The sequence below is a fragment of the Nothoprocta perdicaria genome, unplaced genomic scaffold (assembly GCF_003342845.1).
Source record: "Nothoprocta perdicaria isolate Ctin4 unplaced genomic scaffold, notPer1 scaffold_26, whole genome shotgun sequence".
NCBI classification, from domain to species: domain Eukaryota; kingdom Metazoa; phylum Chordata; class Aves; order Tinamiformes; family Tinamidae; genus Nothoprocta; species Nothoprocta perdicaria.
The window spans coordinates 319,936-340,376 of NW_020455488.1; the positions used below are offsets into that span (position 1 = coordinate 319,936).

At 41.0% G+C, this 20,441-nt stretch overlaps 1 long non-coding RNA gene across 1 annotated transcript; it reads left to right on the forward strand.

The window, feature by feature from the left end:
* Positions 1-871: 871 nt before the first annotated feature.
* LOC112948306 lies at positions 872-15,585 on the forward strand. Its single transcript, XR_003249582.1, has 5 exons — positions 872-1,027; positions 11,516-11,613; positions 13,763-13,854; positions 15,083-15,170; positions 15,295-15,585. It is a non-coding gene; the product is annotated as an uncharacterized LOC112948306 (long non-coding RNA).
* Positions 15,586-20,441: the final 4,856 nt, after the last annotated feature.

A 20,441-nucleotide genomic window follows, 5' to 3' on the forward strand; every position in this document is an offset into this window, starting at 1 on the left:
CTTCATTTATTTGATATCATCTTCTGACATTCCATTTTATTTGCAGGCAAGTCATTTGTAACGTTATGTACAGAGGATTCTGGTGTCGTGATCTTTAACTTTTGCCAGGCATCTAATACTGAAGATCATTCAGCCATGATGAAACTGGCTGGAGRAAATTACTCTCCTGCAAGACATGGAGGCCAAAGACGGTATGAAAGATGTGGGGCTGCTTTGTCATTTATTGCTCCATATTCCGTATGTTTGGCTGATGGGTGTAGGGAAAGGTTCCTTTATTAATATACTAGTTCATATGAATCACAGGCAGCTGAAAGAAAAACTCCCAGCCCTGCAGGCACTGCCATGACTGAACTGAACACCCTTTAAGGAAACCTTGGGATGCTGCTGCAAAGAGACATGAGGGGGATAGGTCTGGAGCGTTCATCCCTCCCCAGCACAATGCTTTGGGCATCAGTCTTCCAAGAAAGGAGAGAAAAAGTAGAAAAAGAAAATGCATCTCCTATAAAGCCGTCAGAATGACACAAAAAGGTAGAGCGGGTGAAGAAGCCGACTGTAGCAACTATAGGAATATTTCCCTAGACAGATGGATCTAGCTATATAGGTCAAATTTTTGCTTTCTGCCAGCCTTTTTTCTCACTCCTAGGATGACACCAGCTGCACTGTGATGAACTGCTAGTCCTTCGTTCTTGAAAGGAAATTTTTCCCAGGTGCCAAATCCAATCAGGACTATGTAGGTAATTTCCCAATTAGCTCAGGCCTCCTTCCAGGGCTGGCTGCAAACGAGAACAGCAAAACACCCACCTGCCACCTCCCGTATAAATTAAGGACAGGCAGCTACTGGCCTCTCCTAAGCAGGCAYATCAGGAATATTAGGTTACAAGGCAACTCATGTGTGTGAATTCCTGTTTGTGCTGCAGAATTGCACCTTTGAAGGGGATGCAGAAGGAAGGCCTGGGCACTGCACTGCAGCAGCTATGTGCCAAAGCAGTGTGAGATGAAGGTTGCTTTAGCTGACCTCTCTGCCTTGGTGAGTGAATGAATTCCTCCATTAAGTGATGTTAAGAGGGTTTTTTTTTGTTGGTGGTGGTGGGGTTTTTTTTTTTGAGGAAATATTTCTTCTCTATAAATCCCTGTAAGGTATGCTCTGAGCACTACTTGTCATTACTCTAAAGCAAGTTGTTTATATATTTTTTTCTTAATTAGAGGCAACTTTCTCATTATATGCAAGGACTGCATATTAATTCCTCATCTGGCTTTTGTGCCAAGTGTGTGTGGCACTTAGCCTCATCGTTTCAGCTGAATTAATGATTGTTTCTGAGGTACCTTCCTATTTGGCTATAAATTGGCCCCAAAAAGCTGTGCCTTCAGTGCTTTCAGCTTCCTCCCTTGAGGGAGTTTTGCACAACTGTGCCAGGCAGGTCAAAAAMCAATTTAGGTGGGCCTTCTAACACTGCATGATCATTTATTATCAGAATAAAAGCCTTGTTCTTCACAGGGGTAAGAACAAGCACAACCACTACATGGYTTCCCTCAGAAGGTGTCCAGACATGCACCTTTGAAAAGTAGCGTTGGTTGCTTCTGCTAAGGGAAAAATAAAATAACTATTTTTTTTGCTTTCCTGCACCTTCATTCCTGAATCTCTTCCTCTCCCTTTCCCTGCTCTCATAAAATTGTCACTCCAATGTTGAGCCAGACTRACTGCCCCCCTGCAGTTTTTATTTTAAATGTGCTGGTCCTGACAGGTGTGCAAAGGAGGACATGGGACACRAGGAGTAATTAATTAATCCAAGCTCATTACTTGTAGGATCCTGCACTTCAGACAAGCATCAGTGTAACTTTGTCTTGCCATGGAGGGATAAATAACGGTGCTGCTTGGCCAAAAGCTTAGTGAGTAGGGGAACAGGCTCCAAACATTCACACCCCAAGGTGARAGCTGGGCTGTTTCTTTTGTGATTAGCTAATGTTCTCACACATGAGGCTGTAAAAACTGCTAAGTGGAATGCAAGGGCTCGTGGGCTTGTGCTGTGAATAACACGTAAGGACACTTCCTTGCAGTGAGAACAGGGCAAAAGACACAAAGTTAGAGCTAGAAAATGCATTAAAGTTATAGCAGAAGCCAAGGAGGATAGGCAAGAGCTGGCTCACCAGGGGTGCACTGCTGAAGTAGTAGGTAGGGGTAGTAAAAGGGGAGGAAAAAAACTCACAGTTTTGAATACTGCCTTTTCTAGCTGAAGCGGGAAGTGGCTTAAACAGAGGGTTTGATTCCTATTGTTRGAACAGGAGTAGAGTGAGGCTCTGAGTGTGTTTTCTGTTGAGTCCTTTTATTGAGACCACAGGAATCTTGCAGTTGTCTGTCTTCAGGTATTTAAAAATGTATGGTCTCCTACAGCTGTAAGACCTCGTGCCTATCATCCTTCCTTAATTGACTATCCCTAGTACCACAGCAATTGTTTCTACCCTGTTTCCTTTCAGATAACATTTTCTTAAGCCATAAATACCTCTACTCAGTTATTCTTGAGATCAGACTCCTATAATATTTAATGAGCACTTGGCCCAAAACAGGAATGATCTCAGGACCAGGGGATCTCTGAGGAGGACTTCAGCCCAGGTTAGCACTTTTATTTTTACTACTAAGTGCGACTAGTCTCTAGTGTGGAGAAGTGAGGGTCCTAGCCAAGAGTTTTAATACTTTCCAAAGGCTTTTTGCAGTTGATGCAGCCTGGCTAATAAGCTTATAGCATGTGCACAAGCTTTTAAGTGTCTGCTCCAAGTGCGCCATTCTAGCCCTTTGAGTTTGGCCTTACATGTACTATTTTTGGCTCGTGCTAATGACTGACATGATGTCCTGCTGACTGTGTTATTTCACATCCTGGAAACACTGTGGGCTCTGACTTACAGGCCTCGCAGTTTGGAAAACACACATTTTTCTCTAAATCATCAGAGTTGGAGTGTGTCCTAGAGGAGTCACCTGGCAATGAGAGAGTGGGGAAAAATGAGGGAGATACTGCAAAGCTTTAGTACACCCTAAACGAAAGGGTGGCATATTTGATCAGTTGGAATCCTGAATATTGGTGTAGAAGAGTATTTATAGATATGGGCTGCTCTAGCCCTGCTTAAAAATGCTGGCAGAAGTTAGAGGGGGAATTCAGATTACTGTGTCGGATGGAAGTGGCTGGTCTGCGCTGCACTGCTCCAGAAATCTTAGTGGTTTCAAGTAGTTTGAGGTAGAGTACATATCATGCATGATGCCATGTGTTCAGTCCCTTGTCAGGAGGCCAATTGCCAAGATTTGTGTACTGTGAGTATAAGTTTGAATAAAATATTATTGGAAAGAGAGCTTGTGCAGACTTATCTTAGCTCATGGCATGTGGAAGTTTTTCCACACTACAACATGGTAGTTGTTTCATAACTGGGCACTATGTCAGTATTTAATTTCTAACCTTTGGCTGTGCATCCTTTCACAAAAAGGGAAGCTTTTCTTGAACCTTGCTAGCTTCAAATTAATGCTTCAAATATAAATATATATTGCATGTATTTCATCTATAATTCAAACTTCTGTGTAGATAAATCCAGCCTAGAGGATACAATGCCTGCAGCAATGGGCTATGGATTGCACCCTGATATTTATCACTAAGTAGTTCCCATTTCCTCTGACACATGCAACAATAAAGTGCTCAGAGTACTGGAAGGACAGCTGAGTTTGACACAGGTCTCATTGATTCAGTGGATAATAATCCTTCCTCTGGCAATGTGAATAGCCTTGGCAGTGCCCAAAATGTCTCTGTGGCTGCTGAGGAGGTGCCAGCTGCTGACATGGTGGAGACTGAATTGAGCCTGGGGATGGGGGAGGGAGGATCCTTTCTCTTTCTGGCTGCAAAACAACAAGGGGCAAAAAGGCAGGAATATCTGCCCAATTACATGGGTTTCCCCTGAGATGACCCCGGGGATGTATTTATTCTAATTTCATTGAACTTGGCAATTGTTTGCTGTCAGTCAGCCAGCTTGTTTCTTGCTGAGCTTCTAAAGGCTCATGAGATCGTTCTTTCAGTGTCTACACGTCTCTCTTAACCTCACCACAAGCTATTACATCWGTGGGTCAAGTTCTGCCAGGTTTGGCAGAGTCTTGAAAGCCACAAAGGCAACATGTACTTACAGATTTCTGGGAGTGAAGTCCTGCTATCACCATTGGTGAAGGAAAGGCTGAATCATGATCTTGATCCTGATTGAACCATTGGATGAAGCACTTGTAGCTGGTGCATTCATGATGCTCCCACTCAGGGCCTGCTCAAAAATGAGACTTCCTGGAGCACTGTACAGGCACACCACTGTGAGAAACCAGGCTTCTTTGGTTGCTTTGCTTGTGAAATAACTTGATTTTATTGAATACACAAATGACTTTAGCTCCTGTTCCCCTTTCCACTCAAGTCACTGGTGAAGCTGGGTTTAGGGATGTGCAGGCAGAGCAAGACAGGTTCCCTCTGCTGCTGCTGTGATAGCTTCTTCAGAAGAGGACTTTCAAATGAGGTCTGGCTATTTAATGTATCAATGAATGCTGACTTTGGCCTTACACTTGAAGAAAAACCTACAAACAATTCTGTAAACCCAGAGGAGAGTCCTTCCATGCTTATGTTTGTAGATACTCTCAAAATGATTAACCAACCTAGCAGTAATGGCTCAGTATACTTGCAGAATGCTGCTTGAGTTAATATCCAGATACCTTTCTGTATGGGAAAGGTATTTTATAGTTGGCTGAAAACTGRGTTGGTTAATCATAAAAACTGGAGTCATTTGAGTGAGAGGCACCTCAGAGATGAGCCTCTGAAAAGAGGAGAAAAGGCTGCTACAGTACCTAAAGGTTACAGATCCTGCACCATCATCTGGAAGAAAATGATGCCTCATTTGAGTTGAGGAAGGCTTTTGTATTTTTTAGTGTGCAAATATGTAACCATTATTGTATTGATATTGTATAAAGTGAGTTTTAAATTTGACAAAAAGCATGCTATTCCTAGGAGGGGAAAAAGGCATGTTTAGATGTATAAACTAGAGTTACAAGACTGACCAATAATCAAGAGAAATGTGTTTAATCACATTTTCTTAATGGTCCTGTTTTGCAAGATACTATGGGGAGTAAGGAACAGTGTGCCATGTCTTTAAATACCAGACACAGTTCTTGCACTGACAGTATGAGATGATGATCTATATCTGTAATTATAACCAGTTTGGATCTTCCACACTTGATTTGGCTTCCTGCTGGTGAGAGTATTGTGCCAACATCTTTCCCTTTCAGGCTTTTACACTGAAGCTAAAAGAACTTTCCAGCAAGTCAGCCCTCTCTGACATAAGCTTAGCACTAGCTAATGTTTGCAAAACACCGAAAAGATGTAAAACACCCAAGAAATGCTGCTTGTTCTAAATGATTATCAGAACAGGTGGGTAATACATATGCAGCATGTCTGTAGTGACTGGCACAGGGCAAAGGGAGGAGGAAAGGTCTGCAAGGGTTGCATGAGAAGGAGAGCAGTAGTGAAGGTCTTGCAAATAGCAGTGAAAAGCTCAAGGGCAGCATGGTTAAGCATGTGGGACTGGAGTTTTGCCCCCAGCCTCCACTCCAGATTGGAGTGCATTTATTGCAGCTACAAGACTAACACTTTCCTTGTGCTAACTTGGGCTTGTTGGAATGTATCTTTTCCCCTTCTCCTTCTGAAGTTTCTGCTGAGGTCATGTCTGCCCTCCAGATCTATATCATATGATATAGATGCCACAGTTGAGTTTGCTGATGGTGGGATTTCTTCCCTCATGCCATGTCCTTACTTTTACTTGTGATAGTCTATCATACTACCTACTCATCCAGTTGGGAATTYAGCATATTACTGAACTTCACTCTGAGAGCAAAGATTCAAAAAGGAGGCAAAAAAATCTCTTATTCRGAAAACACTAACTAGATAAAATCTCAATGAACCTCTTGGTCATTCCTGAAAGCTAAATAGTCTGTACTGAAGTTTTCCTTTTCCAGCTTAACTCTAAAGATGACTGATGTTTTCTCTGCCTGGGGAATTTCTGCTAATAAGGTCTGAGCCCACTCCTGCAATTTCCTTTCAAGCTAACTAATGTTAACTTATCCCAAAGGAGTTGCTTTAGCTTCAGGACTCCACCTTAATTACTGCCACTTTATCCATAATCTGGGCTTGCTTATTACTGGCCTGTCGTCTTTCTAAATGTAGTGAAGTTCTGGAATCTGAAGAACTTGGAATTGTAGAAAGGAGCCAGGGATGTAGAGAAAGATCTAGAAATAGTCATTAGGTTAGCAAGGCTCTCCTTGGGAGCCTCCAAATTTCCAAAGATGGAAAAACAAAACACAAATGGAATCCAAGGGTTTAGTGGCTTTAGGAAGTAATCCAGCTGAAGCATTTTCCACAAGATAATTTGGAGGAAGTTAGGATTTAGACAGACGGAGACTATACGGTAGGTATGAATTAAGTTAACAATTAAGGTTGGGAAAAGGAAAGTAGTTTTCATGCCCAAAACTTCATGTTTACCTTTTTTAATTAAATGATTCATTTTGAATGTGCCAGTTGCAGGGGTGAAAGCATTTATCTCTTCATGCTGAGGCAAGAATTCTTACAAAAAAAAAGTGACCTAGAACCGATTTTTAAGGGAGAAAAGTTKACAAAGGTAAATAATCCAAAGCTGAAGGCTGTTTTTTCTAAAATATTCTTTTTTTTACTTACTTTAAACTGATTTTCTCTGTCCTTCTATTTCCTATTTGAACCATTAAATCCAAAAGTCATTTTTTATGGCAATTCAGCCTTCCAGGCCACACSGTTCTGACTCCTCAGCATTCCAAGTGCTTCAGTGGGATTTAAGTGCACACAAAAGGACACATTTCTAGGGTGAAGATATAATTTGATTTTTGGACTATGTGATTGCAGATGGCTGTAAAAGTAAATAAACTTYCTCATGCTTCTATATCAGTTCTTCTAATTGGAGCGCTAAGAGTAAATGAGTCGATTCACTTAGTTATGGGTGAGAAATGAACCAAAGCAATTCTCCATCCAGCAAACATCCAACCAAAATAGTAACTTGGACAGGGATAATAATAAAAACCATAATGTCCTGCTGCTATGGGGCATACATTATTACTGTCCTTAAGGAGGAAGGTGATATGAGGCTCTGGGTCGTCTGGGGTGTGGGATAGCTGAGAAAGCATTTTGCTCTTTGAAGGCACAGATCAGCAGGGTCTCCATGGCACAATGCTTTGTTAGAAGAGCTTAACAATAAATGCAGAAGTGTTCCTGGGCTGAACATAAGGGTTGATCATGGCTTTATGTAGCATATTTCATTTACAGTCTGTTTGAATGTACATATAGCTGCAGTGAGCTATCTTGGCAGCAGGGCTATCTCTCAGCCTTTCCTCTTTCTCCAGGGGATCCTTCAAATCTCCTTCCAAACTGGCCCTGTTTCATCTACCATGGTAGCCCCATGGTTTCTTTTCCTAGGCTGCAGGAGCACATGGGCTGGGTTTGTGTTCTGCTAGCAGTGTGCTCTGTGTTCCATCTTCCTGACGCTTCTCTCTTACCAGCAGATTATTTTTCTTGCTGAAGTCCCCTCGGGTGCCTTGCAGAAGGGAGGGTTTCAGTCCTCTGCCTGATATATAGAGMTCTCCACTCTTTTTAGCCCCAAGGGTCATGGAGGTGCATGCAGGATCACGGTGATCATTCTGCAGGCTGACAACATTTCAAGGTGTAAATGAGCTGTGACTTGTCATGTCCTTCTGAAGCGGGTTAATATTCTTTTTAAAATATAGATGGGTAAACTGAGATGAGATGGTGCCCAGGGGCACCTCCGGAGAGCAGTGCCTTGCTGTGCTGAGCACATGTCACTGCACAGAGCACTCTAGAAAGTCAGAGCCTGTTAATATGTTCACATCAGTGCACGGGGGGCTATTGCCCGCTCTGGGGACGAGCTTGGGCAGAATGAGCTGTGGGCAGCTCCTCCAGTGCTGCACTGCCTGGGGTATATGTTCCTTTATCGACCATTTCCCAAACTTCCTGAAATCTAGTCTCTACTTTAGAACATATTTGTATCCTTGGAGTACTCCTGTGATGCTCAGCTTCAGCTGATGAGCTACAATTAGAGGGACTCTATATAAGGCCTGTTTGATTAAGTGCTGATTACCAACCAGAAACTTGGTGTTTCCCATGAAGTACTCAAGTGTGTGTCCTTGTTTTACTTGCTCTGTGCTTGCATTGTGCTTTGGAAGAGGCAGCCTGGCCTTCATCCCTCACCCAGTTCCCCTTTAACAGCATTAATAGGATGTTCTGTGCTGTAGAGTGCTAGTGTAAGAAAGGCAATGCTCTGGAGCCTCTCCTTAACATTTTTCTAAAATCTCTGCATCTTCCTGTAGTTTACATTGTAAATTAGCACTGCCTCTGTGAACTTTCTGCTCTCAACTAGATTCTTCTATGCCTCTCCCTCAAGGCAATTCTCTCCTTCCAGCAGGTCAAAGTCTAAGTCTCACAAAAGACAAAAACAATGGAATTATCATCTTTTTGTTTTGGTGTGTTTTATAGTGCCAGTGCAGTTTGATTTGCTCTCTTCTGCAGCATCTGTGCACCAGGCTTCAGTGATTTCCTGTAATAGCCCAATATACTCTTCTGGATTCATGTTCAATTTATACATAYGCCCCATTTTAATCCTTCTGTCCAAATCGGTTATTTTATACTTCTCTGCATCAAACTGCATTCACCATCTGTTGGTCCGGTTGCCCTAAATAAGCCAAATACTTAAAAGTATAATTACAATATTGTTCATTGCTTATGCTCTTTTTTCTAATATACATAATGACAGCAAAATTAAATAAATAATTTTAAACTAATCTAAATTCCCATCAGGTTTTTAGCCTGCACTGATCAAAATAGTTAGTAGGTGTTATCAAAAAGAGAAGTCATCCATCTCGGAAGACACCTGATGCCCCAGATCCTTCAGTTCTCTGTGAATACCAGCAAATTTCTGCTCAGCATCCACTGAGCTGAGTGCACATGCTATCAGTGCATCAGGATATTGTTAAATCATTGCACAGAAGAATTGCAAGGTGGTTAATCAGAATCTGCTTTTATACTGCCACTTTCATGAAACAAATGTACCCAGACAAGATTTCCTTGTCATATCTGCTCTGATCTCTGCTCCAACTGAGGCTTGYTGTTCCAGAACTGTGTACTACATATTACACTTGGGCAGTTTTTCCAGCCTTTATAGGGAAGGCTCAGAAGCACCAACCGTGTTCCCCAGGGGTAACTACTCTGTGACCTTTGATTTAATTTTCTCTAATTTCTCTGTGGGGCCACCCACAGTTCTCAGGCTCTGCTGGACCTACTTCATCCTCACTTGAGCATTAATGAGGCTGGTGAGGAGCAGGGGAAGGCGAGTACTCAGTAAGCCTTGTGTGTAGTCCAGGCCTGGGTTTGTTTGCATTTCCCTCTAGGATTTAGCGGTGGAGCCGCGAGGGAGTAGGGGGGGAGCACTTTTGACAAACATCAGAGGCACACACTTAAATGTGATACTTTCCACCCAGCGCACATCTCCCCGAGGAGCAACTTAGGTAGAGATAAATAAGACATGTAATTTCTTGTCAGGCTGTTGCATTTCCCACTGSTCGTTTTAACAATTACGTGCTCTGGCTTTTTTTATTAAACAACTGGAAAAAAAAATACGTTCTTGTAAGTTAGGAAGAAGAATTGCCTGGAGAGATGAAAAATATCCAGACTTAATTTTCTCGTGCTTTTTGAAGTGTTTGAAATGCATGTGTTTTTAGTACAGCAGCCAATGAGGAGACCTGTGGTTTTGGCAGCTCTTTGCCACACTCACCTTCTCCGTAGCTGGTTTCCTGGGAAGCCAATCCAGAGGGAATACAGGGCCTGATCCTCCCTGTGACTGCCTTAATTGCTGCTGTTAAAAGAGCAAGCACAACTTCCCCCCTCCCCAATGAGGTCAATGGAAACATTGCCATAGACTACAACAGTCCCGTAATTATTTTGTAAGCAGCTTTTTTTCCCCCAAATCTTATTTTTAAAGCAGTTAATGAAATAAGTGATTGCCCTTTAGTGAGCAGTGTCCCAGTGTGAGTTGTAATCAATGCTCCTTCCGAGTGCTGCTCTTTGCATGGATAGCTGTACCAATTAGAGGCTCTTTCTACAGAAAGGTTATGCAAACACAGCTTTATTCCTTATTACTAATTATTTTGCGGGCAGGGCCAAGTTTTAAGAGGGTGTCCAGGCTTACAGCATCCCTGTGGGAGTAGCTTTTGCAAAGAAGAGGTTGTCTTTAAGACTGACTGACCTGGAAAATGTGTATTCAAGGAATACACTTGCTAAATGTTTCAGCACTTTTCTTTGYTTTCAAGGCCAGAAGGCTGTACATAAAACACACTCCAGAATTCATGGCAAAAAACTTCAAGGCTTTTTTTTACCGTGATGCTTCTGAACTTGAGATCAACCTGTTGTGAATGGATAATAAGATCAGCCTGAAATCCTAGTTGTTTGCACTACTGAGTTACCTTTGAAACTAGATGTCTGAAGAAAAACAAGCTGCCTTTGAAGACCAAATAGAGAAAGATACAACTGAAATAGATACTGAGACAGATCTCAACCTGCCTTCTATAAATATCAGTTTTTAAATGGGATTTAACAATGTGTAGCATGGTTTCATAGTGCCAATGACTATTGAAAAGGCAATGAAGGATTTCTCATGTGTTTTGGGGCTGAGCACATGCTACAGAGCGGGTTAGTACAACTCATCTTCAAATATGATTTCTGTAAGAGATAGGGTACAACTGAGGGAGGTAAAGGTTGGGAAGGGGGCAGGGGGTAAAAGGCTCCTCTTTCACACAGTGGACATTGGAGTCATTAAAAATGCAGCTAGCTATACCCTGGAATATTTCTCTTGTGAGGGATAGAAATACAATCCTTTTGAAACGGCCAAGGGTTTTAGTGTTTTGTTGGGCATATTTTTCTCCAGGCAGAAGTGACACAGCTCTGCACCGCTACAGCCAGTTCTGCCAAACCAGCACCKCTTCTGTAGCTGGGAATATGCACATCAGGGCAAGGATGGCACTGGACTCTGAGGCAAGAGGCTGCCACTTGAAAAATCACCCCCGAGATAAACATTCTTTTGGGAGCATCCTCATCTAGCTGTTTTGCTCTGGTGCAATACTGAGGGATGGGGCAGGAGGACCATGAGAGAGGACTAAGAGCAGAGGCATCAGATGGAAGGGGTGGAAGGGCCATCAGGTGGAAGGATGGAAAATCCTCTTTCTACCAAGAAAGAGCAAGACAAATGYAGACCACTGTATTGCCCAAGTGAGTCAAAAGGGAAGGAACCAGAGGGAGAGAGCCTGTTGGAGGGGTCAGAGGCAAAAGGACTATAAGAAAGAGGCCGCTGMAGTTGTAAAGGTAGTGACCACATGTGCGCGGAGTTGCCTCTACTATTGTGTTTCAGAAATGATTTTTTTCCCTTTAAGATCACTTGTAGGTTATGAACATGAAAATATGGCACTCCAGACCCAGCCTGCTGAACGTGGCTGTCRGCGAATGTTCATTTCTAACATTTCTCACTAGGGTGAGTATTGATTTCGTATCTCACACTAGACAAGTCACTTCACCAAACTGCAATTGAATGTTTAACAGATTAGTCATTCTGGCTTTCAGGAGACTCGCAGTTCATCTGCAGTCTGTCATATGATGACCTTTATGACTGGGATAGTCTTTATCTTACTATTATGATAACAGAAAAGACTGATATCAAAGTTATTTATATTTATTTATTTTGGAACTAGGCAATGGAATAATTGAAGGATCAGTAAGGTAAAAAGTTCTCCAAATAGGATGGCATTTGTACATCTGGGAGATGTACAGTCTTTTTAAGGACAAGGAGAAAAACTTGGCTGAGTAGGCAGCTTAGATGTGGTTAATGCTGCTTTTTTTTTAGTGRAGAAATGCTCAGAAAAGATGCATTAAGGCTGTGGTATTCCACATGTTAACTGCTTGCACAGGTTTTTCCCCACATGCYTTTTTTCCCTGGAAAAGCAGAGGCCCCTGTCTCAAAATGACGGATGAGTCAGTGACATCCTGAAGTTCTTTATAGTTTACACGTTTGTAACCTAAATGTGGAAGATGCTGAAATACTGTAGCAACATACAGCCATTAAAAACCACTGGGAGAGTCCAGCCCAGGGGGAATTTGCAGTCTAAGACAATGAGCCATAAACTGGAAGATCTCTATTTGCGTGARGAGCTGTAATAGGACAAACTGCTTTTTTCATCAAGAAAATCTTGATATCTTAATGGATAAGCACCCCTTCCCATCTCTAAGAAAAAATGAGGATCAATAATTCTTTGTTTTATTTTTTCTATTTACKACCTCCCTTGATATTTTTTGCCCTCTTTCCACCTTCCAAGCTATCCCTGCTTTCTATACATATATGTTTGTGCAAAGCACACGACTGCAGGGCTGTTATGCCYTACTAATGACTGATCCCCAAATAGCCACGTCACCCAGGTCAGATATTAAGCCCCTGGGGCTCAGGTGCAGAAGCCTTTACTGCAGCCAAATGGGCTGGTGTCTTCAAGTGACATGTGAGGTGCCAAGAAAGAGGTACAGTCTTGGCTCAAACATCACTCACTTTTATAAAGAGATAGCCTGTCAATTTTGATGAGATTTTTTTCACCTGAGACTKTAGAGAGGGGCAAACCTATGTGTGAAGGTAAATAATGTGTCAGCTGAGTGAGAGGCTGTGATTCATGGTGAAATCTTCCCCACCRTGAAGGGTTAACATGAGCTTATGTGGCCCTCAGTGAAAATTAATAGCTTGTATCTGTTTAATATTCTTTCCCAGTGCATTGTCAAATCATTTCATCTGTATTTAAATGGATCAGTGGTTTGCATTTTCAGTTTCCTCATTCCTCTTCTGTTTTTTTTACTGATCCTTTGCTGTTTGCAGTTGTTTCTACAATTATGAAAGAAAGTCCATTTGTTCATTGTTTTTATCTCTATTTCGTAAGATTCTCATAAAGTTGGAGGTAAAAGACATGTGCCATATTAGTGGATGTACTTTTTTTCTCTAGATAAAAAAATTGGGCCACATCTGTATATTTTATGGCTTTCACCACAGACATGGCAGTGTCATGATTTGCAGTTAATCAAAACATGCCAGCTAGGAGCAGATTTCCTAAACACATGTATCAGTATTATTTGTCATGCAAGGCATTAATTTAAAACTGATGCATCTGTTACAATCATTGGTGCTTAGAATGGAAAAGATCCATAGGGARGCTTTCAGCTTTCCATTTAGTGCTAAAGCGGAACTGAACTCTATCAGATGTATTATTATTGTCATTATTATTTAATAGCCCCCTCTACCTCTCATGTGTGCTGGACACTTAATGGAAAACACATGAGAACAGGACTTGTCCCACATAACTTACCAGCTAAGTAGTGGACCATAAAAACACAAATGACAATAAAACGTAACATGAAGTGCAGGGCCATGGACCTCTTGGCATGGCAATAATGCTAACGCTGGTGGACACAGCGGACTTTTCTGCTAATTTGGTTCTTTAGGTGTAAATATACCTGTGCAACCYTGAGTTTTAAAGCACAGCCTGATGTTGGAAGGATTTGAGAAGTGCGTTTAAACACAGATTTGTGAGCAGAAGAAAGGACAGACGRGCCCAGAGTGGTATGAAAGGGACACATCTCCTCTCTTGTAGGTCCCAAGAATGCTGATTTGCTTGTCTGTCTCATGCCCTCTCCATCTGAGAAATCTTTGCAAGGGTCACACTCCTGACTTCCAAGAAAATAGGTGAGAGCCAAGGCTGGGGTCTGCTGATCTTTGGGGCTGTTATTTCTTTGCTGCACTTGGCAGCATGCAGAGTGCAGGTCAGAGAACTGCAGAGATGCTGAGCTTCCAGGCAAGCCTAATGCCCATTAACCTTGGGAACACCGGGGGACATTCTTTGTGCTGCCAGGTGCCCCCTGCATCTCAATGGTGGTCACATTCATCACCCATCAGAGCTTTCATCAGGAAGAAAAAAACCAAAAACACATTTTTTACTAGTTCAGATGTTAATGAGTCATCTATGAAGCATCAAATATTTCACATTATGTAGGGAGCATTTGAGTGCCCTGAAAGCCACCATCAGCTGGGGTGGCTGTAAATATTGTAAATTATCCCCTCAGTTTAATGAGTTACCATATSAGGAGAGGCTTGTCTACCAGGTAATGAGTCACAGCTCCACTATATTGGAGATCAGCTGAGACACTTGATTTACTGTGAGGTCTATCTGTATGAAAAATAATCAGAGGCCATCAAGGAAATCCAAACAGACCCAACCCACCACAATTTAATCTCCCCGCAAATAAAATGTGCTCATAAATCAGGGCAAGCATGTAGATGTGTCCCTCTAATGCTTCAGTTTGGAAAAACAAAACCACAAAAAGCTCCATTGGATGTGAAAGCTATTACAGTTACCCTGGGTAATGTCAGCAGTATTACACTAATTTGTAATAAGGAGCTATAATGGAGCATCTGCCCTTACAGCTAGTTAATTAGACAAGATAGAGAAAACAATTTGACCAATACTGTTGATGTTTCAGTTGTTTCCACTCTGAAACCTAAAGCGGACATGCATTTATATTTTTCATTAAACTTCTCAGAYAAAAACTGGAGAAAAAAGAGAGATAAGTAAATAAAATAATCATAGATCTYTTTTCTTTACTAAAAGGAGATTTTTGATAGAAAAGTCAAGTAAACAAAAYATATATGTTTTTGTCAAAAGTATTACAAAATGCTTCAACTTTCACAGAAATATATATACTTATGGGAAAAGTAAGCATCTCTTTTAAGCACTGGTAAGAAAAATAAGATATAAAAGCATTGGTTGGATTTGGTAATGAGCCATTCTGGCAAACTACAACATTCATTCATTGCTCGGCTTTTCAGCTGGAACAGAATAAAGGAAAGTTGATACAATTGAATGATCTCCGTGAAAATCAGTCCTGAATGATCGTTATCATACATGGATTTCCAGGTGGTGAATGGATATTGTTGTACAGAAGAGTGGAAGAACCAAGCTTGACATTTGAAGCTGGTGCCATAAGAACTTCATCCCACAGCAGGTTGGTCCCATGCTACTGCAGTWTATATGAAGTCGATTAAAATGAATATTCATCCTGAAATTATTTTAAAGAATGTGATTTTAATTCGTCCTAGCAAATGTACAATTTCATTGCTCTGTTTCAGAACTGTAAGCTGAAAAAAATGCAGGTCCTTCTGCTCATCAGTAGGTTTGATATATGTCCCCAAGAGGAAGTTATGCAGGAAAGTTTTGTCTGTGCATATTGTTTATTGTCATTTCTTATTGTCTTGGACACTGTGCTCCCTTTTTGCTTGACTATGATGTGCATGATTGCTTTTAGGAAAAAAATTCAAGGTAATAATTTATAACAATCTGCATTCAGAGGCCTCTCAGCTTTCACATACTTGTCTTAAATCATTTAAGAGACATTTATGATTGATTTACAAGCAGATTTTTATATTGTCGTAGATACAGAAACATAATGACTGCCTTCTGCACAACTGTCCTTCATCTCTAATTATATATCCAAACATATCCTTGGTAATTTGTTAAGATATTTTCCAAAAAAAGAGACTTTAAAGGCCAGAAAGGAAGCCAAGATATAGACATGAAGGTTGATGGTGTTACTTTTACTTTTAAATGGTTGTCAATACTCAAACTCATATTGGGCAGAGCAGAAGTAGAAATGATTATTTTGTATTTCAATGATTATTCACTTCAGACGAGCAATGGGTTTGCAGTGGGAGGGTGTTCTCATCCTTGTGACAATTCTAGTAAAGGTGGCTGAATGGCATCAAACCACTTTGAGCTCCATGGAATAGCTCTGAAAACAAAGTCCCAAGGTCCTTTCATTGGGAATAACTTTCTGAGTAACTTCATGTGTCTGCCCTCGGGGGAACAAACATTTTTTGTGAGTCGCAAATCTTGAAGCCTCTGTGTTGTGCTACCAACTTCTTAATCTCAAGTAGAGGGATATTACACGAGTGGTGAGAGGTCAGTCATCTTTCCATCCACTACCTATGCCCTTCGCTAATGGGAGAGGATGATTAACACCCAAAGTGTCACTGTTGCAGCCTCAACATTAACAGAATATTCTCCTTGGCTTGTTGGCAAATACAGGAAATAGAAATTGTGGCTCTTTCTCAACGGTGACTAAGYGCTGAGTGCTCACCTGTAAGTCATTTAAACAGCAAACATTCATACTAGTGCTTTCAGGATATTTTCTGTAACCCAATTATTTTCTTTTTAAAATAGCAGGRAAAAGTGGAGCAGGAATATAACTTTAATAAGAACCTGTCAGACTTCTTACTCTCCTTGCTGCTGCTCTTCATTTTGCTCCATTTTCTTTATACTCATTAAGTGTTCTAGAATTAGAGTCAGATGAGGCTGTGTTTGAGAAGCATCAAGATAACAAGCTTGCAAATCTCCTTTAATAACACCCTCTTCTCCCACATCTTGCTTTTTCTGTGGGGGTTCAACAGGAGATTCGTTCTGTTAGAGCAGCCAAAAATGTGGGCTCTATTAGCTTTACAGTAAGTAAATGAATTGGGCTTTTTTTTTCCTTTCCCTTGCCTGTGCCTACTCAAGGGCAACCAGAGAAAGTCTTTGCTGCCTTACTGAGGAGTTATCTAATGGCTTGTTGTTGTCCTTTGACCTTTCGTTGTGCTGCCCTGTTCTTGTACTGGAGGTCGGTCCAAGAGCAAGTGAATTCTCCTTATCTTCCACTGACTTATCAGAGCACCAGTGAGGTCAACAGCTTCTGATTCCTTTGCATTCCTCCATCTTGCACTTTTGCATTACTTAAGAGATATTAGACTCCTTCATGGCAGATGCTGTAAGGATCCCTAATAAAAGGAGTTCCTGCTACTAGGAGCTTAAAGAAGAAAGAGATATAGCGAAAATAGATTATCTTCTTTGAATGCAAGTTGCCTAAGATTCCATAAGAATTTGCAGCAGGATCTGCACCCCGACTATTGCAACATCTTCAGGAGAGGTCCTCTCWCATCTGATTTGAGAGGAATGGCTCTTGTTTACAACAAAGGACCATTTGCTTTAAATACAAGTCAGCATTTAAATACAAGTCACCTTATTTATTACAAACTAGTGTCATAGACATTTCAGTTTCACACAGAGAAATGTGTGGATTCTGCTACCTAGGAAAACTGCAGCAAGAAGGGTTAATACTAAGGGTTAAATGTTCTGCAGAATAAAATTAAACAACAGCAAAACTGTCCATGGATTTTCTGGTGATTCCTCCTTGTTTCATTTAACCTGTGCATGAACATTTTGAGGACCAAATGCCGTGCAGAATGAGGAGAGACAGTCACTCGGGGCTCTTGCTGGTCTATAGCAGTGAACAAGACGGAAGAAAAACATTCAATTTTGGCAAAAACTACCCATTATATTCCCATGTTGTTGCCAGTTTTCAAAGGCATATTATTGCTCATTAGTGTGAACCTGAAAGATTACTGTTCAGCACAGRGATATGTTCAGTCAGAAACATTGTGGCCTGCCCACAGAACATGTACATATCGGTATAGCTAACGTGACAGCAGGGTGTTCTTTTACACCAAGTGAGCTCAACTGAAATTACATAAGTATATAAGGTAACACCCAATAATAACATTAGCTGCTCCTAAGAAGGTGGTATTAAATGAAACTGGCATCTTGCATGAGTTGAACGCATGTGAGAATTCACTTCTGGCCCAAAAAACACTGTAACATAAAAACTGATTTATAGGAGCCAATTTCCTTTTGAAAAACCATCGCAGCATCACAACAGCCACAATGCAGTTCCTCCTTTTTCTGTCTGATGTAGTTCCTACTTTGTGTTTGCTAATTGTCTAGATTCTTTCATTAATGGCAGAGGATTTTTTTTAAATTGTTGTCTGTTCATTATTTAGCTTAAAGCTGTCCTGTGACCACCCCTACTTTAGCTAAATAGAAAGCTAACRTGGTATAAATCAAGTCTTTCACCTGCAGCTAGACCGTGTTATAGAGTCTCTGGTACTACCAACGCAGTGTACAGTCACACAAGARAGTCACTTCTGTTGGGAAGATCTAGGCTTACCCAGCAAAGCACTAAAACAGGATGTTACTGGGTGAGGGATATTAATAAAATCTGTTCTGCAATGAGATACATCAGTAAGCTGAATAAGCTCGGAAGCTGTATAGTGAGACAGATACATGCGCACATACACCTCCAGAGAAACAAAATACTACTGTGTTGAAGAAAGGAGGTATGAATGGCGAATTGAAAGCTTTCACCCAGCAGTGCAAGATCCACAGAGATTATAGTTATGGGCAATAAATAAAAGATTTAAAAGGAGGCCTCAGGAAMTCCCTCTGTGTACACAAGGCTAGCATTCAAGATGCCATTGAGTATCTCTGTAAATAATTTCTTTATCAAAGAACCCATTTGGTTTACAGATATTGGGTCCTTCAAGTTATCTTGCAGGAAGYGTAAGGAGGCACCTGTTTAGTGTCTGATAGGAACTTCACTCGTTTACCAGGTATTTACAGCCCTAAAGCACTTTATGAACTTGGATATAAAAGCTTTACTACTTTTTGTTATTAAAGCAAGCCACAARGCGGAAAGCAGTGGTTATCTGACAAGATCCAGYACATGAAATGATTTGTGTCCATCTGAGACGAAAGACCAAAGCCAGAGGCCCAAGTACAACYCCTGGAATGAACTTGGGGCTAAGAYACRAAAGCTAAGGCTCAAAGTTGGCAAAAGTGCCATGTGTCACTGACAACAACAAATGTGTGAGAGCTTGCTTTGACAACCTACACAAAAGATGGCACCATCACTTCTTGTACTACCCCACCACCTGGAAGATGCTTCCTTACTGACTCGAGGGAACATTGCCTTCTGCTGCATCATCGACCACAGATGAAGCTGGCCAAGAACCACTTCCAGAGTGTGACAGCACCAGGAAAACAGCAAATTTGTAATAAGGTGTCTCTGCTACCTCACAATGCCACAAATGCACATTTCATTTGTAAGATACAAACAAATCCTAATCATTCTTTGAGAGCTATAAGGTCTCATCTTTACCATAATGAATTAATGGAATTAAGCAAACATTTTTATTGGATATTGACGTGTAATTTGGGTAATCCTTTCTTTATGAGATGTTGATAAACAGTTGGGGAAATGGTAGTCTATTGCCTAATAATTTGCTTTTCAATTTTGGAATTTGCAAATTAACTCTCCCACTAAATGAGGTGCTAGGCTGATGTCAATATTAGCAGGTACTCTACAATTATGCTGTGTTTGCTAAATCACATTGTTTTAATTCAAAAGTCATTCTGCTTTCCATTTAGACCATGTTCCTGCTGGGTGCTTAGTTCTCCAAAAATGCAGTATGCCCTCAGGTCTCATGGAGTCAATGGCATTAGAGATTACACAGCTTCCTTCAGGTTTGAGTCTCATTTATTTGGAAAAAAAAATAATTAGAGGTTAAGAGTTAGGTTTATRTAATGTAGAAAGTAGACAAGGCATCTAATTCTTACATTTATGAATCTCTACTTTTAACTGTTTTCTTAGCGGGAGATTTCAAGGTGAACCTGCATTTTCTTGTTAGACTAATAGGTCTTAATTTTCTGTATTTTTTTTAGCTTCACTGAGGTGTTCTCCAGCCTTTCATCATCCAGGGGAAAGAACCAGGCTATCTAATCAGCCTGTCTGAAGGAAATGCCTTTTTAATGAGTCCGAGTCTCCAGCAGGACTCAAAATAGCAAGGCAGTAAAGTCAGAAGTGTTTATGGAAAGAAACAGCATTAAAAGCGTTTGTATCATGGTATCTTGGAAATGATGGCTGCTGATTCACCACATGCTATCACAATCTCAGTCTTCCTTAGCCCTTCTTATTGCTGTTTGCACTTGCCTTATGTGCATGACTTTAACAAAACCCATGATTTGCTCGTGCTAATAGTATATTATGCTGGGATACGATTGAAATCCTTTCCTATCACCACCTTCCAGCAGCAGTTGACCCAGAGAGTTTTGCACCACAGAAACAGAAAACAGAATTTTCAAAGACCTCCTGAGGTCCAACCTTTGGTCATCCTGGGGTTTCTTATTTATTTATGCATTCTTCCCTGCTCTTTGAACATATCTGAAGTTCTCTCTCATTTTCTGAATATGAAGCTGTCCCTCAGACAAATGCACCTGCCAGGGATTCTGAGCTGGTGCTGAGCAGACAAGATTTATGCTACGTGTAAATCCATTTGGCAGCATGGAAGCATTCCTTCTCATCCACATGTCTTAAAGCAAATGAAAATTGGCCTCAGCATGGCTGCATTGT